The sequence below is a fragment of the Thalia democratica genome, unplaced genomic scaffold (assembly GCF_965202585.1).
Source record: "Thalia democratica unplaced genomic scaffold, ktThaDemo2.hap1.1 HAP1_SCAFFOLD_441, whole genome shotgun sequence".
Lineage (NCBI taxonomy): Eukaryota > Metazoa > Chordata > Thaliacea > Salpida > Salpidae > Thalia > Thalia democratica.
The window spans coordinates 21,850-44,698 of NW_028139499.1; the positions used below are offsets into that span (position 1 = coordinate 21,850).

General features: G+C 25.5%; 10 non-coding genes across 10 annotated transcripts; 3 read left to right on the top strand and 7 right to left on the bottom strand.

Moving 5' to 3' along the window:
- Nucleotides 1-503: 503 nt before the first annotated feature.
- Nucleotides 504-575, bottom strand: Trnac-gca (transfer RNA cysteine (anticodon GCA)). Its single transcript has one exon. It is a non-coding gene; the product is annotated as a tRNA-Cys (tRNA).
- Nucleotides 576-1,300: 725 nt separating this feature from the next.
- Trnae-uuc (transfer RNA glutamic acid (anticodon UUC)) lies at nt 1,301-1,372 on the bottom strand. Its single transcript has one exon. It is a non-coding gene; the product is annotated as a tRNA-Glu (tRNA).
- Nucleotides 1,373-2,670: 1,298 nt separating this feature from the next.
- On the bottom strand, nt 2,671-2,743 carry Trnav-gac (transfer RNA valine (anticodon GAC)). The gene has a single exon. It is a non-coding gene; the product is annotated as a tRNA-Val (tRNA).
- A 1,870-nt stretch (nt 2,744-4,613) lies between these two features.
- Nucleotides 4,614-4,699, top strand: Trnay-gua (transfer RNA tyrosine (anticodon GUA)). The gene is given in 2 exon segments: nt 4,614-4,650; nt 4,664-4,699. It is a non-coding gene; the product is annotated as a tRNA-Tyr (tRNA).
- A 10,936-nt stretch (nt 4,700-15,635) lies between these two features.
- Nucleotides 15,636-15,718, top strand: Trnal-uaa (transfer RNA leucine (anticodon UAA)). Its single transcript has one exon. It is a non-coding gene; the product is annotated as a tRNA-Leu (tRNA).
- A 1,457-nt stretch (nt 15,719-17,175) lies between these two features.
- Trnat-ugu (transfer RNA threonine (anticodon UGU)) lies at nt 17,176-17,247 on the bottom strand. Its single transcript has one exon. It is a non-coding gene; the product is annotated as a tRNA-Thr (tRNA).
- Nucleotides 17,248-18,093: 846 nt separating this feature from the next.
- Nucleotides 18,094-18,167, top strand: Trnan-guu (transfer RNA asparagine (anticodon GUU)). The gene has a single exon. It is a non-coding gene; the product is annotated as a tRNA-Asn (tRNA).
- Nucleotides 18,168-18,581: 414 nt separating this feature from the next.
- On the bottom strand, nt 18,582-18,659 carry Trnae-cuc (transfer RNA glutamic acid (anticodon CUC)). The gene has a single exon. It is a non-coding gene; the product is annotated as a tRNA-Glu (tRNA).
- Nucleotides 18,660-19,679: 1,020 nt separating this feature from the next.
- Nucleotides 19,680-19,751, bottom strand: Trnam-cau (transfer RNA methionine (anticodon CAU)). The gene has a single exon. It is a non-coding gene; the product is annotated as a tRNA-Met (tRNA).
- A 1,132-nt stretch (nt 19,752-20,883) lies between these two features.
- Nucleotides 20,884-20,956, bottom strand: Trnag-ucc (transfer RNA glycine (anticodon UCC)). The gene has a single exon. It is a non-coding gene; the product is annotated as a tRNA-Gly (tRNA).
- Nucleotides 20,957-22,849: the final 1,893 nt, after the last annotated feature.

Sequence of the window (22,849 nt, forward strand, 5' to 3'; positions counted from 1 at the left end):
GTTTTTTTTTTTTGACTAGTTAAGCAATCAGAAAGGTCTTTTATTTTATTTTTGTAATAACTTAATTATCTTTAAAAGTTTTAGATAACTTCGGAGTACATACTATAACATACTCGGAGTATTAAAAGCATAACATAAAAGTTTAAATACTAGAAGAAATGAATAGTTAATCGAAAAAAATTACTTAATATGTTAAAATACAAACACTTTAAAAGATCTTAATATTACAGTCTAGAGGCTTTTCTGTAAGCCTAATGCAAATGTTGTACGGCTGTTGATTAATATATTACTAATTTATAGTCGTATAGACACAGCGCCTAACTGTTCAACATCAAGCAAAGTTTTCTTGCGTAAAGCATAAACTGTTAATTATCAACCAAAACTATTAAGCATCAAGCAAAATTATTCAACATCATAAAAAAAATTAAGAATGAAGCAAAACTATTAGTCATCAAGCTTAACTATTCGACATCAAAATTATTATTTTGTTTTAGTTGAAGAGGAGGGGACACTCGGATTTGAACCAAGGGCCTATCGATCTGCAGTCGATTGCTCTACCACTGAGCTATATCCCCTCGCATCCATAAAAATACAGAACAAATATAAACAGTTTGTCAGCGTTGCCTAAAGCAAAACTGTTAACAACTGATTGAATTCGACTTATTTTTTTGTAGCTGAATAATCCTTTTGCAATAGTTTTTAAACCTTTACGACAAACTCTTACTAAAACACTTTAAAACTTTTTCCTTTCACTAAAAAATCAATATTTAACAAAAAAAAGTTAACTTTTATTTAGTTTCTGTTATTTAAACACTATATTTGAAATAATTTTTCGAATTTTTTTATTTTACAACAATGAATGAATAACATTTTAAAAGGTAGTAACGTTAATGTAGTTTACAATACTAAATAAAAACAATCACTCTTTTGTATACGTTTTAGGTTTATTGAATTATAATTTAACTTTATAAGAACTTAAACATCTAAAGTATCGAACATAACACTTCTTTAGCACTATATATTTTTTTCAAGAATGCTTACTTACTAATTAGTTTAATTAAGTTTATTTTATGATGTATATATGTAAAACTTGAATAGATTTTTTTTAAAGAACCTATTTTATTTAAAATGTGATTAAAGCTAACGTTTAATCCAACTTATTAATTTCTTAATTTATTTAATTTCATGTATTTTAAGTACAAAAAGTTACATAAAGGTGTTCATAGATTTGTGTAATTTATAAACGAAATTTGTTACACAGCTTAAAAACTAACTTCTAATTTTCTATTCAAATAAAAGGTTCCTACACCGGGAATCGAACCCGGGCCGCCTGGGTGAAAGCCAGGAATCCTAACCACTAGACCATGTAGGACTATGGTGCAACAGAAATATTTTGCATTTATATATGTATACGTAAGCGTTATGACGTGCCAATTAAAGCACGTTTATGTAACTTAAACTTCTGTGAGCTTTATTACTTGAAACTTTTGTGCTATATCTTTATATTTCAAACTATTTGTATGTTAAGTTTTTAAAAATTTTAAGTACTCATAGCAATCAAAATGTTCTTTTTTATAAACAGTAAGTTATTTATTATATGTTGTTAACTTAACTTAGTTTAGTTTTGTAAACTATTGAAACATAAACTTATAAAAAGTTTTGACAAAATTTTTCGTTTAAAAAATTAAAAAAATCATTCCTAACAATATATGTATACATATATGTTTTAAAGTCTTACTAAAGCGCATTGCAGTTTATTTGTATAAATACTTATACACTTTACTTTATACTTTTCAAGAAAATAAATGTTAAGTCCCTCTTACTTTTAATAAAATATTTACAACCTTTCTGTTTATAAACTGAGTGATTATTCGAAAAGATTATCATAAAGCTTTTTTTTTATCTGTTCAAACTACATTTAGAAAAAGTTTTATAATATTTAAGCTTTTTCTACTTTTAAAGTCGCTTAAACATTTTAAATTCTAACTCAACAACTTTTAAATTTTATTTCAGTCTCTTAAAACTTACAGTTAACGGTGAACATATTTCAAACTTAGTAAAACTTAACTTGATAAAATAAACAAATGTAATTTACAAATAACTAAAACTTACTTAAGTAACTTATGCTACAAAAAATTATTTTTGTTATTTTTTGCCTATATTCTTACCACACACATTAGCACCAGAGAGTATTATTGTTTTCTTGTTACTCTTATGTTGTTCAGTTGCTTCTTTAGTGAGTTTATTTGATTGCTTTTCTTAGAATAAACTTTGTTAGCACAGTTTTTACTTGTATTATATATATTTAGCAGTACATAATAACTAATCACTCTGATACTTATACATACTTAGTTTTTAAGATAGTTGTTACTAAGGTGTTCTGGACTCTAACTTAAATAAGATATATAGTATTAAAAAGTTTACAACTCCTTATATTTAGCATTTAATTTATATTTAATTAGTAAAAGTAATCTCCTAACTCAGACCTTGGGGATTGTAATGCATAAAGCACAACCATTGTAACATAAATCATAAAAAAGCACAACTACATAACGTTGAAAAAATATATACGTTAAGAAACAAAACAACTATGTTAAATAAATCACTATATAAAGTAAAGTGATTTTAACATGAACAAAAGATAAGTACATTTTAAGTAGGGAAAAGGCATGCCTCGACCCGGGATTGAACCAGGGACCTTCATATCGTCAGTCTGACGCTCTCCCGACTGAGCTATCGAGGTATCATGTATGACTCAATTAAATCCCTTTAATTTTACCAAATCATGCTGGACTAAATTAAGTCATGTTTGATTTTACTATATAGTTTATGGAACGGTAAAAAAAGCGCTCAAAAATATTTAATCAAAGGACCTAGTGTACGAAAAAACCTTTTGGTTTTTATTACACTTTGAATATCTTAAATCATATTTAATTTTACTAAATCATTTTTTATTAACTAAATCATGTTTGACTTTGCAAAATTAAAAATGAATTAAGTAATTATAAGTTATTAAAAACTTTATTAAACTTGTTCAGACAAATATAAGTTCTTAAAAGTTATGTATAATTAAAACAATGAGCTGATTTTTTTCTATTAAGATCTGCAATAAGCTGTGTATTAAAAGTAAGGTCTTGTTTTATTACTAATGATTAGTATTTTTTACATATTAAACAAAAAAAATAAACAAGTAAAATAATAAAGAGTGTTGTGCTCTCATTTATTTTAGCTAAATTGTTAAAAAAAATCAAATAAGATAAAAGTATATATTGTAATTATTATTTAAATGTGTAGGAGCCGGGCATAGTTCTGGTACCTCTCGCATGCTAAGCGAGCGCTCTACAATCTGAGCCAGACCCCCATGTGATTACAAGCGATTCGTAGCGTTTATAATGCATTAATTAACGTTTCCATTATTACGTCACAAAACTGTTGTGACATATGCGTTTGTGACATACTAACTCTTTAGAGTATGTTTATAATTTAAATTGTATTTTAAAATTTCTAGTTTTCATTGTGTGGAATTCTTTAAAAAAAACTACTCTGTAATACGTCATAACAGTTTGTGATCTGCACGCGTGGGTTCAAACCCATCTCCGTATTTTTCTTTGAAATTAATTCCAAAAAGTCGTATTATACTTTGAAGGTTTAGTGTAAATTTATTTACTAATACTTTGATACATTTATATAGTTTTATTTGTATTTGTTTATTACGAAAATAAATCTTACTTTACTTTTTGTTTATAAAGTCAGTTACTGTTTTATTTAAATTTAAATTTTTTTAAACCGTTTAAAAATATGACTTGTTAATTGTAATTTATGTAAATTTTAACACTGCAACATTTATTTATTAACTTATAAACATTTATTAGTTCATTTTTTATAAAAAAATTTCAAAAGTGTAAACAATTTCAATTTTATTGTAAACACTATTTCCTACATTTTATGGTAGCTTTTATTAAATTTGATATTTTTAATCTAAGTTAAAAGTAATACTTGTTTTACATAAGTTTAGAATGTATCTATAAAATATTTATTTTACAATTTTAAAATTTTTATTTAATTTTTGTTTAGTTATAAAAGCATATAAAACATATTTATCTGTTTACAAATAAAATTGTGCAAAAACTTAGATTTAAGAACTATGATAGGTTACAATTACAATTTAAACCAGATGTAAACAAGCTAATTTAGTTTTATATTATTCTCGGTGTTTACAAGCTTCTTTAAAAAAAATTGTAAAGGTATGCATTTATTATTTAAGTATATAGAAAAAACAATCATGGTTACTATAACAACCTTCGTCAGCTCAGTTGGTACGCATTAAAAACTATTATAAAAGTCTACTTACAAAATATTGTTTGTAAATTGGTATTTAGAAATTTTTAAGCTTTAAAGACTTCAATTGGTACGCATATTTTAACTTAACAGTAAAAGCGCATAAGGCCATACTAGTGAGTTGATAAAAGCAATCAAAAAATTTTCAACTTTAGAAGCATACTTATGTTAAAATATGCCGTGTTGATGTACTTAATAAACAAAATCAACTGTTAAGTGCACAAGTGCTTCAAACACTAACGTTTATAAACACAAATTTGTGCATTATTCCAGCGCCTTCGATAGCTCAGTTGGTAGAGCGGTGGACTGTAGCCAGTTGTTAGAAATCCATAGGTCGCTGGTTCGACTCCGGCTCGAAGGACTATTTTAGTTTCATCAAACTTTATGTTTTTCGTGATTAATATAAATAATGTTTTATTTGACATTTTTTATTTTTTAAATGAACAAGTTTAACTATTTCTTGAAATATCATTTTATAAAGAAGTATTTTACTAAAAAAACATGTTATAATTTAAATAGTTTGTTAACAACTAAATTTCTAGATAAATATACAAAACATCAAATATTTAAACACAATAATAATTAGTAGTTTAAATTTTTTTTTTCAAAACAGGCAAACTCCTTGTTTTATATTAGTTTTTTCTTTAACGAAATAAATTTTTAGTGATAAAACTTACATTACTGTTAAAAATTATTAATGAAATATTTAAAGGCAGTATTATAAAAATAATTCATTTAATTGTTGTCATCTTTTATTATCAAAAAACAAATATCTAGAAGACTTTATTGAAATAATTGTTATACTTTTAAGTTAGTTCTATTGTTAATATTGAAACTTGCACCATTTATATATTAATGGTAACCAACAAAAGCCGATTGATCTATCATTGTTTTATGATTACAAAAACAAAAAGGCAATGCTAAGAATAACAAATAACCTTGATACTTAATTTTAAATGTAAAAATTCTGCCGCTTAAGTTCGAACTTTTTGATTAAGTAAAAAGTTTGTGTAGAAAGTGCAACTTATTCTTAAGAAATACTTGTTCCTTTAAATAAGTGTTAAGAAGTTTAGTTTTAAACATGTTTGGTTAAAATATATAAAAACTAATACGAATTAGTACAAAGTTAATAAACACACCAAGCAAGTTATTCAAATGCATTAAACAAAACATGATTTTCTTAATCATGTACAACACAGTTGAAACATTAATAAAAATTATTTCAAAAAAGCCGGACTAAGTTTTAGTTGTTAAAAGAAAATAAAAAACAGTGAAACTGTGATTTATTTAGATTCAAAAACACTTAAACTAGGATCACATTTTAGTTTATATAAAGTTATCATAGAAAAGTATTTATGGCATAGTTTACAATTAGAGGTGATATAATAAGACCAGGAAGAAAAACTAAAATCATGATTTTCAATAATTTCTAAACCAAATCAAAAGTCATTTAAAAACTTAATAGACTACAGAGACTCTGGTTTATATATTAAATAACTAGTAATTTAGATTTATCTTTAGTATGAAGGACAATAATTTAGATAAATTTGCACTTTTTTGGCTGTGTTTAAAGTACGAGCTCAAAAAGCATACAATTATAATTTGTTCTCTGGTTTATAGTTTGAAAAATTAAGCTGTAAGTAATGAAAAATAAACAAAACTGTTATACTGGTTATTATTGTTGTATAAAACAACTCGTTATCTTCAATAAAAAACCAAAATAATAAATTTTAAGTTTTTAGGGGAAACTCGTTAAAAAATTTAAAAAAGTAAATTATAAAATTTTCCTTTTTTTGTTGAAAAGAAATTTAAAAAAAATCTTTTTTAAATAATTCAGTCTCTCGGATGTGATAAGAAAAAATAAAACAAACTAAATTAAGACAATATTCAATCAAATAAGCAAAAGTGCATTGTCCGGGGTCGAACCCGGGCCTCCCGCGTGGCAGGCGAGAATTCTACAACTGAACCAACAATGCTTGTTTCAACTTAAAATTTATAGTATATAAACCAAGTGGTTATCAAATGCAGCTTATCTGCATTTGCTTATCAAAAGTAGCAACTGTTGTGATGATATAAACAATCAAGTGTTCATTTAGCGTTGATTTTATGCGACTTGAATATTAGTGCATTTTAGTATTTACTTTTTTTTAACTATTTTATTAGCGGCTAAATATTTAGTTTTTGTTCATTTTTAAATTATAACCATTTTTAAATAGAATATTTATTTTAAAAATGTTATTTCATCTTTATTATAGTAAAACAATTCATGTACAAACTAGAAAATTTTGATAGTAACACTAACCAAAATTTGTATATCACAATTTAAAACTAGCTTATTTATTTATAAAACTAATTTACCATTTTATTTTCGTTTATTTAAATAATAACAGACATTATTTGGTTGAAAACTGAAACAAATTTACAGTTGCAACTACTTAAACTTAGTATAAAAAAGTTGAGAAATTTTGTAAAAATATCAAAATTTACTTAAATTTTGTTAAAACCAAGTTTTCACTTTGATATCTAACTTTGTCAAACATTTTAGAAGCCGGTTGTTAAAAAAACAAAACTAAAAATTAATAATGTTTTTAGACGTGTCAATTTAGACAATTAAAATGTTTGCATTCAAACATACCATAAGCAGTAAGTAAAATTTGTGAATAAAACATTAATAGGTATATCCTTTTTTTACGTTTGTGTAAGCACGATGATGACCAATAAAACCAGGGAACTATTTCTTTCTTATTAAATGTATTTATTTGGAAAGGTCCTTAATTGTATTCTATTTGTAGTGTACGACTCGATAACAGAAACGTTTTTTCGTGCACCAGGTCCTAGGACCAAACACTTTTGGTATTTTATTTTTGTCGTTCAGTAAACTATTCTACAAATTGCTCAAGACTATACTTGGATAAAAATATTTAGCCTAGTTTAATCTTCTGATCCCATTAAAAATCGTAAGGTTATGGTAGTTGAAATTGTATAATAAAAAATAGTTGATAGAGTCCTTTCATAAGTACGATTAATCTTTAGTTATCATTTAATTCATACAAAGCTATTTTATTAGATTATAAATTAAATAGTGGCTATGAGAATGAGAATTTTATTTATACTTTACTAAATTAAGAAAATTTAAGCCATAGCTTTAAAATTAACATAACTTAATGAAATTAGTAACTTTTGTAGCTAATGAGAATTTGGTATTTATATTTGAAAAAAAAATTCAACAAGTATTTGTTTATGATTCATCTGAAATGTAGTATATAATAATTATTCTTGATAGCGTAAGCTATTAAGGTATTCTTTTTCACCTAAAGAAAGCTGTAGGAAAATATTTAATTTTTGATTAGACTATTAACACCATTCATCGTTAGTTCTATATTATAAACAATTTTTTTAAAAACCATAGTAGCTAAAACTTAAATATGACGTCAAGAAATTCACTAATTAGTTTTAAACAATAGCTAACGAACAACGTAAATTAAAATTCAACGACCGACAAGCAAAACGTCTCTATAAGTTTGCAGTTTACTAAACCACGTGATTATTTTCAACGAGCGTCAAAGCTATCGAACAAAAACACGTTTGAAATTTGCAGCGAAATATTATAGCACATTCTGTCGAGCTAACGGCAAAAAAAATAACGCTTGAACTAACATATGCTAGCATTCCAGTGAGCTACAGATTTACTTGCCTTGATATTTGGGTTTATATACAGTAATTTTTCGATGGTGTAACGGTTAGCATTGGTGCCTTCCAAGGACTAGTTCCGGGTTCGACTCCTGGTCCACGCACTTTTGTATTTTTGGTGCAGTAGTGAAATATTTTGCATGTAAGAATGGAATGATGTAAATGTTTTAAATAGAAATGAATAATTTCAAACTAATTTTAGCAAGCTTTATGAAACTTTAATAAAAATAGTAGAATGACTACAGATGTAAATATACAATTTTTAACTGTACTTTATTTTGAAATTATAAAGTTTGAATCAAGTAGTAAGCAAATAATTCAGTATTTATTTTCATGACTAGATACAAGATATTGAAAAAAAAAATTCGAGTAGCTAGTTATTTGTTGGAATGTACTAATACTCTTGTTTTTAATTTTTACATAACTATATTTTTTTCATGGTTTAGTAGTCAAGTCAAAAATCAAAAGTCAAACTCACCTACATAATTATGTACTACCATTTAAAGTTAACTAGTAGTTATATTTACTAGAAAATATCGTTAAAAAACAGGTCATAAATTGTACCTATTTTCTTTTTAATATACATTCATAAATATTGTTCTGTTGACCCTGCTTAAACAATATGTTGTTTTAGATTCTGTTTGATATTAAAAAAAATAATAAAAAACACAAAATCAGCTGTAATAAAACAATGTTATTATCAAAAGATAGTTCATTCACCAAAAAACCAAAAGAAACCACGCCCAACGTGGGGCTGTAACCCACGACCGTTGGGTTAGGAGTGCAACGCTCTACCGACCGAGCTAGCCGGGCGCTTGCAGTAAAGTCTTGTTACAGCTACTTATTTGATAAATTTTAATTCAAACTCTCATTGATTTCTTTTATTGTGTATTACCACTTAACAATTGTTATCAATTTATTTATAAATAATGCTTTTGAAGTTACGTTAAACTTATACTTTTTTTAAATTTATGTAAGTAGTTGTTATATAGTTTCCTAAAAATAAAATTCATTTTTATTCACACATACTGGTCTACTAATTAAAATATATTTTATAGATACATTATTATGCATAAATAACGGTATTAAATTTTAGTCATGAAGTTTAGTATATGAATTGTTTTTCTTTTTTATATACTTTTATATTGATAAGTTTTATTGGTAGTGTCATATTCTTTATAACTTTATTTTCCTAATATATTTATAAACATAACCAACTTATTTCTTGAAGCTTTGTATATAGCTAACAAGTATGTGAACGGGTCAAATATGCACGAAGACACTTTTGCAAGATTTTAATTAATTTTAATACTAAGATTTTAATTTTAATCCAATAAAACTTTTATAGTCAAAAAGAAGTTGCTTGTTTATTTAGAACTTCACATTTTTCTAACATTTTTTATTTTTAGAATTGTTTTTGTAACGTTCAATTCATATGATATATAGTGAAATTATAAAAACTGTAATATTTTATAGCTAGAGTGAATAACACAAAAAATAAATTAATAATTTATGATTAAGAAAAATTCAAGCAAAAAAAAATTAAAGCAGCTAAAATTGTTTACTAAATAAATAGTTTAATGACGATTAAAAATAACAATTAATCATAATAATTAATTCATTTGATAAAAAAATATATGGCCAGTACGGGGATCGAAACGCGATATTAGCACGACGCTCTAACCAACTGAGCTAACCGGCCACTCATGTAGACTATATTTTGTACGTATATAAAACATTGTGGTTTATAGTGATGTTGTTTTTAGTGACTTCCAAGAATGTATAATTCAAATTGTTTACTACACCAACTTATCTTTGGTTCATGTTTTATATAATACTGATATATTCTATGTACAACATACGATTTTTGAGTTTCTTACTTTTTTAAGAAAAGTAAAATAATACTTTAAAATTCAATTTATACCTTAGAACTTAAGGCTCTTTTGATGTAATTATAAAATTTGAACGTTCGCTCAAAATATAACTCAGCGTAAGCCAAATACTTTTAACTAAAACAGAAAAAAAAAACTTTCTTTTCAAATCTTAAGCTTATTTGTTTTAATCTGTTTGTTTAAATTTAAATTTGTTTAAATTAATGATTGTAATATTAACATTATGTTCACAGTTAAATTTTTCAGATGCTATATGGTTACTTATTCAAACATAGTATAAGTATCGAAAACTAGTTGTCAACATCGGAAAATCAGTATATCGCCAGGTTAGTTTATGTTAAGGTTAGTAAAATGTAAGCTACTTAATAATAATATAATTTTAAAACATAGACAAAAAAACAAACTTACAATTAGCATGCTTGTAAAATTTGTGAACAACAAGAAAAAACAACTCTTGTAAATAAAACACTAGGTTAAATACTGCTTTTACTGTTTACAATTCAATTGTTGTATTGTGACGTAATTATTACTTAGGCATATAAAATCTTATAGCTCTATTAATTTGAAGTTTTTAAATTAGTTACTTTTGTTGGTTTTAATATTTGCTTGTACAAGTTGAAATAGTGGGGAATAGGTCAAAATTACACGAAGACAAAATTGCACGAGGGCACAAAACTGCACGAAGATACTTTTGCACCAAGGGTCAATTTTGGACGTAGGGTCATTTTTGCACGAGATTAAAATAAAACAAAAGAAAACTATAAGATAATTTGATATAATAACAAAAAGGATAGTAAAATAATTTAAATTCAAAAAAAAAAAATTCAATCCGTGCAAAAATTTCTTCGTGCAAAAGTGACCCTTCGTTCAAAAGTGTCTTAGTGCAAGTTTATTACGTGCAATTTTATCTTCACGTGCAAAAGTGTCTTCGTGCAATTTTCTACGCTCGTTTAAACTTGAAAGCTACACTACATAGAAAATAGTGAAGTATTTATCAAATTTTCTTAAGTTTAAAAATAAAGCACTTTAAAATGAAAACATGAACGTATTAACTCGTGCCCTTCATTTAATCAAGTTCCCCCATAAGCGTTCGCTATTTCCATCATCTCATCAGTACAAGTCATCAGATTCTCTGCGGATTCCTTATTTCTCCGATGTGATGTAAAATTTTACAGTTAATAATGTAATCAGTATTTTTGTTTTTAAACTTTCAAATATATTTCGACAGTTCACCGCTTTCCTTGTGGACTTTAAAGTTTCTAATATGGCTATACCACCTTGTTTTAAAAGCCCCCCAGTGCTTCCTACGTGTTGCTGTATTTAATATTTTGTGGTAACCGTAGCTTTATAAATTACGTTTTTATTGAGGCATTTGTTTTTGAGTGGGCATAGGTTTTTGTTTCTGCAATTGCAAAGTGATTTTTCTGTGCTAGTGCTTTCAGTTTTTTCTATATTATTTGAAGCCTTTTTGAAACTTTCGTGAACTAACATTTTTATATTACTCATGCAACAATACGACAACTTTCAATTAGAAATAAAAACTAACTTTAAAGTTAATTGAATTAAAAAATACTAACCCGTGCCTTCTAGCAGTATGTCTGTTATGTTTGTATTTAAATAATTGTTTGAAGCTTAGTTTAGCAGAACTTAGTTTTGAAACAATTTTTTTTATTTTTGATTTTTTTGAACTCAGTATAAGCCAAGTTTATGAGCACTAAAAGCTTAATTAAATTTTTCAAAGTTTAAACACTTTATCAACTGAATACTTACAAAAAAAGTACTATTATTAAAAGGTAATAGTAGTAGTACTACTACAATCCTTAATCTAAAGATTACTAACAATGTTGTATTACCAGTAATTTATAACAGCCTAAATACTAAAAGAAAAATTTGAAAAGTTTTTTTCTATTTTGCAACATTAGTTGTAATAAATACGTCACAAAATTTGATTTATTACGTCACAATGTAAAACAGTTTTATTTATAAACACAACAATTTCATTTACCGACGTGAGCCTGGCTAGCTCAGTCGGTAGAGCGTTGAATTTTTAATCCAACGGTCAGGTGTTCAAGTCCCCTGTTAGGCTCCTTTTTGACTAAGTTAGGATTAGAAATGATCCAATTTTATCATCATGTTTGCCTAAGCATTGTTTGTTTTTTAAATAAATCATTTTTCTTCTACTTACGAAGTATATATTTTATTGAACATATTTACGAGTGAGTTTATATTGATATAATTTTATTGGAACTTATTGTTGGATATAAGAATTAAATAGCAAAACTAAAACATAACTAAATAACATTTAAATAACAATTTTTTTAAAAGTTTAGTATTTTGTAACTATAAACTATATATACTTAAAAAAACTTATATACTTAGTTTCTTAATATAATTTGTTTTGTATTGAAAACTACTTAACTATATAAGCTAAAAAAGTATGTATAGAAGGCTATAGGTTTTTCGGTTGTGACTGACTGATGAGTCCTAATAAGGACGAATCCGTTTTCAGTTTACCGAAAGCATATGGTGTGATGATCTTTGAAAGCTTATGAACATATTCAATAGTACAAAGTAAAAAATGCTGTACAATACAATTGTGTTGTTTAAGTTAAAAATTTGACTTTAAATATACTTAGCAAATTATTAGCCTAAATGAAACTTATATTGATATATAGAAGTAGTTGCTACAAGATTGGTTTTAATTTAAATTAAATTAGCTGAAGGTCTACCCTTAGAAATAGTTAAAACTAGATTTATATGTTTCAACATTTGAATCTCACTTAGCTATAAATATACATTTTTTCGTTTTTAACAATATTGTTTCAAAAAATATAGAAATTTTACTATTATGCTGACAACTAGGAAATGAAAAAAATGTTTAAATAATTTGAAAGGTTTTTAAATTTTCAATCATATAGTATTTTTAAGAGTGCAAACTTTGTTAGAATAAACGTTCACTGTTTAATTAATTTAGAATTTTGGTATTAGTGTAAAATATATACTTATGAGCTTTGACAAAATATTTCAACTTTTTACTAGCTAGCAAAACATAAATGTACAACTATGTGACAAAACAAGTTATTTAATTAATTGAAAGTTGTTGTAAACATCAAATAGTACTCAAACTAGTATTAATTTTAATCAAAAGAAGACTTAGTTTATAAAACTTGAAACTTTATTTATATTACAATCAGTAAAACTTTTTAGTTTAACTTTTAGGACAAGCTTACAAGTTTAAAGTGACTATTGAGTTTTAGTTATTTATTTATTGTCATACTTTGTTTAGTTGTAGTATAGTGATATGTTAAATTATTACTTATCCACGACTTAAATCAGTTTATAAATTTAAATAACAAATTTTCATTACCTAGAAAATTTTATTATATATTTAGCAGTTTATTTCTACAGTTAGTTTTATCATTTATAAACACCTCAATTTATTTTCTCAGTCATCATTTAATCAAAACATACTTAGATTTAAAAATATTAATTTTAATAAAGTCATAAACTTAATATTCTTTGGTCACACGTATGGATACATACAAATAAAAACAAAAGCAATTACAAAATAAAATGCACGACTTGAAATAAACATTTTTTACAAATAAACATCAAGTTTATAGCCATAAGCGTTAAACCACGTGAGAGTTTACCGCTTAAACTAGCAGATAAACTGTGTATAATTCTGCTAGCGAGAGAAAACGCGTTGAAAATTTGCAACGCATTATTATAGATCATTTTGTCGAGCTAACGGCAAAAAAATTAACGCTTGAACGCACATATGCTAGCATTTGACTGCAGTACAGAACTAGCTGCATTTTCATTTGAGATTATATACAGTAATTTCTCCATTTCAATACAAGCATCGATGGTGTAACGGTTAGCTTTGGTGCCTTCCAAGCACTAGTTACGTTTTCGACTTCCGGTGGACATGTATTTAACATAATATAATCTTAATTAGATAAAACAGTAAGTAAGGATCAACGAAAAAAAAAAGTGTTTTAACTTTTAAGTAGTGTTCGATAGTTTAGTTGTTAAACTCATTAAAAAATAAGTTATAAATCAATAAACCTAAAACATACACAAAAGCGTGATTGTTTTTATTTAAGTATTATAAACTGAATTAAAATTACTATATCTAAAAAGTGTATTTATTCAGTTTGTAAAATCAAAAACTTCAAGATAATCTACAGAACTCTATTTGAATTCTAATTGAGATAAAAAAAAATATTTTTGAGTAAGATCTACAGTTTTGAAATCCGCTTTTCGGTGAAATATTGTAATTGTTTTTCTTTAAAATAATAAATTATTAATTATAAAGATTTTAAATCTATACATTTTTTTTTTTAATTTAACTGTATACTATCAATTTTTTGTCGATTGTTGCATAGTTTGTAACTTCAATACGTTTTTTGCAGCAAAACAGTTTGAAATCTGTTTTACGATAAAACTGAGTAGCTTTAATTTTTTAATAAATTCTAAAACTTTAAAATTTAAATATTTTTTGAATCGTTTCTTGTCATAAATCAAATTTTAACCAAGTATTCAATATTAAAAAATTTACTCACTTGATGTTATGTTTCTATTAATTAACTTTAATTGTTTTTGTTTATAATTGAGTTCTAAAGTTAAGCTAACAAATATTTAAGTAAATAAAATGAAAAAAGTATAGTTTTTTTTATACAGTTTGTCGACGTTTGTATATATAATATAATGCTAATTATAACTTACACAATCGTACGTTTTTGTATTTAGGTTGCAATTTTTTTTTTTTACTCCTGCTGAAAACAACAAAATAATTTAATCTACTTACTAGAAAATAAATTATTGGACAGCAAAAGATGTTATCAAACTATTAGTAATAATTTGTACTAAAAATTTACTTTAATAAAAACAAAAAGGTGTCTAGTTTGGGCTATCTTCAATATATCTTAAAGTTCTAACTAATTTTTTAAAATGTGCTACTTATAAGTATATAAGTAAATTAAAGATTGATAAGTTATTTACTTAAACTTGAGAACACTTCTATAAACATGATTATAAGTAAGATAAATATTTTAAGTTTTTTAAGTTTAAGTTGGTTACATAAGACACTTAAAATGTAAAAAGGTTACTTTTTAAGTTAAAGAGTATTGCCAAGTTTCCAATTTTAGCGTATAGTAATCAAACGTTAATTTTAACTTTGGACGTCATGCGTTTAAAATCACTTTTAAACGTAAACTCTATTTTGAATGTAAAGTATACTTTGAACAGTAAACTAGTTTTGTGTTATTTTATCACCAATCATATATAAACTAAAACTTACTTGCAACTTTATTTTGTTGTACAAATTGCTATGATCACATATAAATTAAAATTTATTTTTAACATTGTACATACGTTCAAATGGTTATATTTAATTGTAAGAAAAAACTTTTTATTGGCTCTCCAAATATTTTTTTTAAGTTGATGTGACTTTTGTTTTATTTTTAATTGCAAAGAAAATAATTTAGTTTTTCGAATATTGAAAAACTAAGCATTCATGTTTTAATTAAAGTTTTGAAAAAGTAAACAAATTAGTCAGTGATTAATATTTACTTATTAAAAATTCATTATAATGCTAGTACAGTTTACCAAAAAAATTGCTAGTTTCATCAATTTAAATCTACTTGTTATAATTCAAAAAAGCTACGTATAATGTAGTATATAATTCAAATACTCAGTTTATCGTCGGCTACTGGGTTGGCCGAGTGGTTAAGGCGTTGGACTTAAGTTCCAATGGACGATTGTCCGCGTGGGTTCGAACCCCACATCCAGTATTATTTACGTGTAGTATTATTATTTTTCTTTTTATAACTGTAAGTTTTGAACTAAAAAAAGATTTGGATTAAAAGCTTTATAAATATTATTTATTTAACTTAAGTGTTTACAATTTACTTTATAAGTTCATAGTTTTAGAAGCTTGTAGTTTTTATGTTTAGTTGAGAAAGTTTTTAAGTTTTTATCCTATTTTACGCATCATAACGTGTTTTATGCTATTAACTTACTATAAAGACGTTTCTAATGTAAACTAAAAAAGTTTAAGCTCGTTTTCTTTTGACTGTTACCTTAAGTTATAGTAGTGATTTTAATTAACGTTTTAAAAACTAAAACACCATATTTAGAGGGTTGAATACGTATGAAAGTTTAAAAAAAAAACTTTTTTAATCATAGATAATTTTTATAGTATATTTAGTTTATAATGCATGGAATAACTTGAGTGATTTTACAAAAAACTAAGCGTAGTAATACATAATTAAACTAAATGTAGTTTAAACAATAGATAAGTTTAAAAAATAAATAGAGTATAAATAAAATATTTTTTGCTAATTGAATCTACGGATTTCTACATTTGTTGATAAATAGTTTTATTACATCTTGCTCTAATTATTTGTTATTTAACCTACATTGGGCCGACAGGCTACAAAGTTTTACTTATATGAACGCGATAGTTGGATACCACGTAACCGACTGCGTGGCCTAATGGATAAGGCGTCTGACTCCTAATCAGAAGATTACGGGTTCGTGTCCCGGCTTGGATTCTTATTACAACTGCATTAGAGGTAATTCGTTGGCTTGGAAATTCTTAAAAATACTTTTAAAAAAGGGAAAAAATTCAGATAAATTTATTATTTTTTTTTTTTAATCGTTTTTAGATCATATAAAACTTTAAGTTATTTGCTTTAGTTATTGATAAACTTTAAAATTAAAAACATTTCAGATAGAAACTATACCTTTTTACGTATAGTTCAAAGTATATTTAATGTGTATATTATGTTAGATACTTGTGTTTTTATAAATTGTTTATTATTTTTAATATATATATTTTTTAAATATTTATTGTTGTGAAGTTTAATATTCTCAATTTAGATAGAGATTTTCGTTTTAGAATTTAAACTTTGACTGAAAATTTTTTAATTTTTTTCATTTGTAGGTTATCATAATTTTGATAAAGTTAGGTATGCAACTCGATAACCGAGAGGTCTCTTTTCGTATCTAGGTCCATGAACCAAAAAAATTTGAGCAATTTTTCGTTTTTGTTCAATAAACCACTTATTAAAAACAATCGGAAAATATTTTACATTTGCATGAACAACATTAGAAAAAATTCAAAAATATAACCAGAAATACTTAAAAATAAAAGCAATGAAGAAAAAAAGACAGTTTGCAAACAAAAAATGCAAGTTTAAAAAAAATTATGAGTAAATGATAATGGTTAAAAATAAATCATAAAAAGTGCCGCCAGAGAGGATTGAACTCTCGACCGCTGGTTTACAAGACCAGCGCTCTGCCACTGAGCTATGGCGGCTGCGAGTGGATTTACTTTTTAGTATTATAGAAAATACAGTTTTATTACGTCACAATGTATATGATTTATTTTTCTCATCTTGCAGACAAACCTTTAAGTTTTGTAGCAACATTTTTGTATGATTTTAGCAATTTATTTAGAAGGCTGCTAATTGAAGTTTTCTTGACCTATTTCATCGAAACTAACAAATAATCTTGATAAATTTTTATTATTCACATTATAACACAGACAAAGTGCTTAAATAATTAATTTAAATTTTTATTTGTTGCTGATAAGTTTAAATATTAAAACAAAATTTATTTGTCCTGTCAACATTAGTGTAAGAAAACACCGTATATTTTTCATTTAACAGTTAAATTTTGTATGCAAAACTTAAGTTTCAATGCTTTTAAATGTAAAACATTTTTATTTTGCTGAACTAAAAAGGTGTGTTGTACTATATTTGAAAGACATTACTCTAAACACAACTGTAAAATCTCATGTTTTATTGTAATTGACATATTGATATTAATTTTTCAAAGTAATTGGTATTTAGGTTTGCATTTATGATAGTCTAAAAAACAATTTTCCAATCTGATTTTATATTAAGAAGAGTTATGTAAATTTTCTATAGTTGTAAAAAAATAAATACTTATTAAATTTATCAAAAAAGAATTTTTTTCAAAACTACTAAATTTTAAAAAATGGTAAGTGTACTGAGTTAATCAAAAAATGCTCGAAAACTTCATACTAAAGCATTAAGATTTGTTTTAAATTTAGCAACTGAATACATCCGTGTAATTAAATAACGCACATGTGAAGCGAGAAAACTTTAATTTATAAATAGTAAAAGTATTAGTACTACATGTCTTCGTGGCGCAATCGGTTAGCGCGTTCGACTGTTAATCGAAAGGTTGGTGGTTCGAGCCCACCCGAGGACGACTTTTGTAATAAACTTTTAATAAAGTGTGTTTTCCTTTACTTTTGATATTAAGACTTTTTATTTTATTAATACTTAGCATTAAAGCTGTTTTCTTTTAATTTTCTTAAACTTTGTGCTTAAAATAGTAAAACATAAGTCACTATTTTAAATTGTCTAATTTGTTTAAGTATTACTGTCTTCTTTTTTAAAATTCTATACTGCTCAAAACAGTTTAAGTATATATTTTTTGCGTTCACATAAGTCCAATTAGTCACGTATTAATTAATGAACCGCTATATTAAAGTTCTTAATGAAATATGTTAACGAAAGCATCCGCAACTTTTATAATTAAGTTCACAAGTTTTCATTATAAGGTAGAAAATATTAAAGAAATTAATTTTAAACTTAGGCTATTTCAACATATTAAAAAATGTTCCCATACCGGGAATCGAACCCGGGCCGCGTGGGTGAGAGCCACGAATCCTAACCACTAGGACTAGATCACCTGGGAGTACGTCTCCACACAACTTTTCACGTTTATAATCCTTTTTTTTTTTGCATGCAGAGTGTTTTAAGTGAATTGTTTTATACGATACTATGAACTGAAAAAAGTAAGCTTTAATTAAAACATTTTAGCAAAGATTATTTTTATTTAAATGGCTTCTAAAGAACTTTTGTTTAATATAATTAAACTTTTCTCAAATACATCAAGATAAAGTTTTTGAAGTTCTAACAACTTTCACTGTCTAATACATATTTAATGTGTAAAAGTTTTTATTTCATTATTACTCTATTATGCTCAATAATTGAAATACTGTATTTGTGTTTTGAATTGTCTTAAACTATGTGTATTACTTAATTTTTCTGAAACATTTAAACTTGCTTTTCAAATAATGTTTGTTTGCATAGTAACGTTTTATTTTATTTAGCTAGAGTAAAACATATATTACTAATCTACTTTAAAAAATCACTCTCTTCAACTAGAAAACTATTTAAACTAAAACATGATCTACCTTTATTCAATTCGAAAAAATATAACATATTACTGTTGATTACATTTAAACTTTAGTGCATATATTAGTAATCAAAACTACTAAATCATGTATGTGGTAAACCTTTATGCTCTTTGTTATTATTTTAAGCTAACTTATGTATGTTATTTATGAACAAGCGTTTTAAAGATACAAAAATATTTTCTATAACAAAATATGTTAAAGCAAATATAATATAAGGAGTTAAAGTGAAGCAAAGTTTTAATCTAAAACTATTTTTTAAGACAAGAGCATTTTATTACTTATAAAACTATAATAAATTGAAATCTTTTGAATAAGTCTCATACTATGTAAATAAATATTATTATTATAATTTTTTCTTATGTTGACCAAATTTATTATATATATATATTCGTATAAACTAATAATAATAAAATTTTATATTGCAGTAACAAAAATTGCTGTAACCAGGATTTCGAACCTGGGTTGTCACGGCCACAACGTGAAGTACTAACCACTATACGATTACAGCGAGAAGGTAGCAGAGGATGGTTTCGATCCATCGACCTCTGGGTTATGGGCCCAGCACGCTTCCGCTGCGCCACTCTGCTGTTTGTAACTGCTGCATATAGCGTATGTATACTTGAAGATTTGCTCTAAGCTTAATGCTTACTTATATACTTTTGTTGATGCAATTAAACTTACTTAAAATTTACTCATTTGCCTTGCTATTTAAACTTTAATTTGAACTTATGTTGTAAAACTGTTTGAGCTTAAATTTTTTGTTTGTTATAAAGCTTTTTAAGCTTTATATTTATTATTTTTATGGTAAAATTCAAAATAACTTAAATTGCAACATGTTATGACCAAAAGCTATTTTAGTTTTATATATTTATCAGTTTCCTAAACTGAAGTTGATTTTTAACTATCTAATATCATACATCTATATATTATTTTATTTTTATTCTTGTTTTTTACTCTTTGAAAACAGCCAAAATATATTTCAGCTTACGTTATACAAAAAAAAAATTAATCTTAAATAAAACTTTAACTTTTTTTAATGAAACTGAGAGGTTTTTATAATTTTAAACAGCAGTAAACATCATAAAAATTAATGTTGTTACTAAATGATAAATAAGCTTTTAACTTTGCTAATCAACTGAACTAATTCAAGTGTTGTAAACTTTTTGTTAGTTTTAATTCATACAAATAAATGTTTTCATGTATATGTTATAATAAGTACTGATTGCAAAGTACTATTAAGGGTTAAAAAACTTATAATTATGTGCTTAAAAAAAGATAATTACAACTTTTATACCATAATTGAGTTTAAACTTTTAGCTTTATCTTACTGTATTAGCCTAATACACATTTAAACTTGTAATTTCAGTAAACTAAATTAACTTTTTTCTAAGTTTTGAAAACAACATTAGCATTTTGTCAGTTAATTTACTTGATTACTAAAATAAATTGCAACTATCTATAACTTTAGTAACTAAGTTACAACTTTAAACATTAACCACTAAAGCTTATTTCTAGTTTGTATATTTTAAAATATCTTTTCAATGTTAGAAATTTTTTGATTAATAAGTTAAAACTATCTAAATCTAAACCATAAAAAACTATATTGAAAAATTTTTAGGCCTAAAACAAGATCTTTATAAAATGGAAGTTGTATTCACTAATTAAAAAAAGATAAAGTAGTTATCATTTGAAATAGTCCATTAAAAACAAAAGCAAAAGTGCGTCGACCGGGGAGTCGAACCCGGAACTAGTGCTTGGAAGGCACCAATGCTAACCGTTACACCATCGACGCTTGTAGAAATTGTTGAATAAAAGGTTATAAACGCAAGCGTAACTATTAGTAAACTGAACATGCAAAAGTATTGTTTTGTATTTATCTTTTGAATGGTCTATTTAAACAGTGTTTTAAAACTTAGCTAATTTGTTGCCTTTTTATTTACCTAATTTTCATAACAACTATTAGATTTTTTTAAGCAGTTAAGGTTACTACATACTGAAATGTAAACCAGCTACATAAGATAAAAACTTAAACAGCTGAAATGTGTTTTATATAGAAATTTTTATAAATTAAACTTTAACACAATAAGCGTACATTTAACTTAGTTTAATAAATTTCAAAACTAACTTTTTTTAATTTTAAAATACAATTTACAAATTTAAGCTTTAGCATTTATATTTAATACATAATCAGTAAGTAAATTTCATAATAATACAGTAAAAGCAGATTTTAATTTGCTAGTTAACCTTTTCTGTTACTTTATATTCTTGAGTTTAAATTACAAAGTTTAAAAAAAAAATAATATTTAATTTTTTATTTTTAATCTTGCGAATAAAAACGGAGTTTTTTGTAAAAATAAATATATTTTCTAGGATTTCTAAAAAAATTTTTCTAAAATCTTAAAACAATATTGTTTATTTATTAGGAGTTAATTTCTTTCTGATGAAAAAAAAAATATTTTTATATAAAATAGACAACATTTTGAAAGTATGGGGCAATTGGAAGTAATTGGTGAAAGCGACGCTCTATTTACCTAATTATCATGGGCAACCCGTGGTCTCCAATATCTGTATTGAGACATTAGAGACCACGAGTTGCCTGAGCTTTAGGAATATTCTAATAGGAATCAGACGCCTAATCCGTTAAAAACGGAGCGAGAAAATAATTGAATTAATTACTAATCAACTTTTTAACGAGTTTAAAATCTTGACAATGTCAATTGCAATAATGTTTTATTTTGCGAAGTTTTACTTATATAAAGTGAGAAACATTGTATTTTCTTAAAGCAAGTCTACAATTGTATTACAAGTGTGTATTAGTGGTTTATTGAGTTTTATTTAAAGAGGTGCTTGATGTAAGGAATGTTTTGCTAAAAAACTAATTTATTTGCGGCTATTTGTACTTATACTTTTATCTATGCATTTTTAGTGCTTAGGTGCACAATTTTATTTGCGAAAGAGCCTTATGTTTATACTTGTAAGTTCACAATATATGTTGCAACTAAGATAAGTCGCATAGAGGCGCAAAATTCGATCTTTTAAGTCAAGTGCATAATGATTTTTTGAAGATGTTGCTTCTAACGTAGGTCGTCAGGGAATGCAGTATTTTAGTTCAAAATTGCAACCTATTAAGTCGCCAAAAGAGCGCAAGTATTATTTTTTTTAAGCATAAAAATGTAAAATAAAAACCGCATTAGAACTTAGAATTACAACAGCAGAAAAGTTGTTTTCGCTAACGTCTGAGTTTTAGTTTATAAAACAAACTTTCCTCTGTATTTACATCTACTAGTTTATTGAATTGATGTGCTGAATTATTGATCTAAAATGTAGATTGTATTTTTTAAATCAGAATATTGCTGAAGTTTAAAAAAAACATGTTTATATGAGTTTTTATCTTTCTAGTCGTAAAATGGCAAGTCATTTTCTAATTTTTATTACTCGTTTCAAGTTCTAGTACTCAACTGTATTTAAGTTTTTCCATTCGAAAGAAATCAAAAATAAATTCCCTTTAATTTTGGCAGTCGTATTTTGTTAAAAAAGTTGCTGTTTTTGCATCTTTGTGAACGTTGTTTGATACAAACAACTATTTTTTGTTTATTAAGCACATCTAACACCTTGCTACTGATAAAAATGAGTATGTTGTTTATAAGTACGACGATGGACAATAGAAGGTATAAACATTACGTGT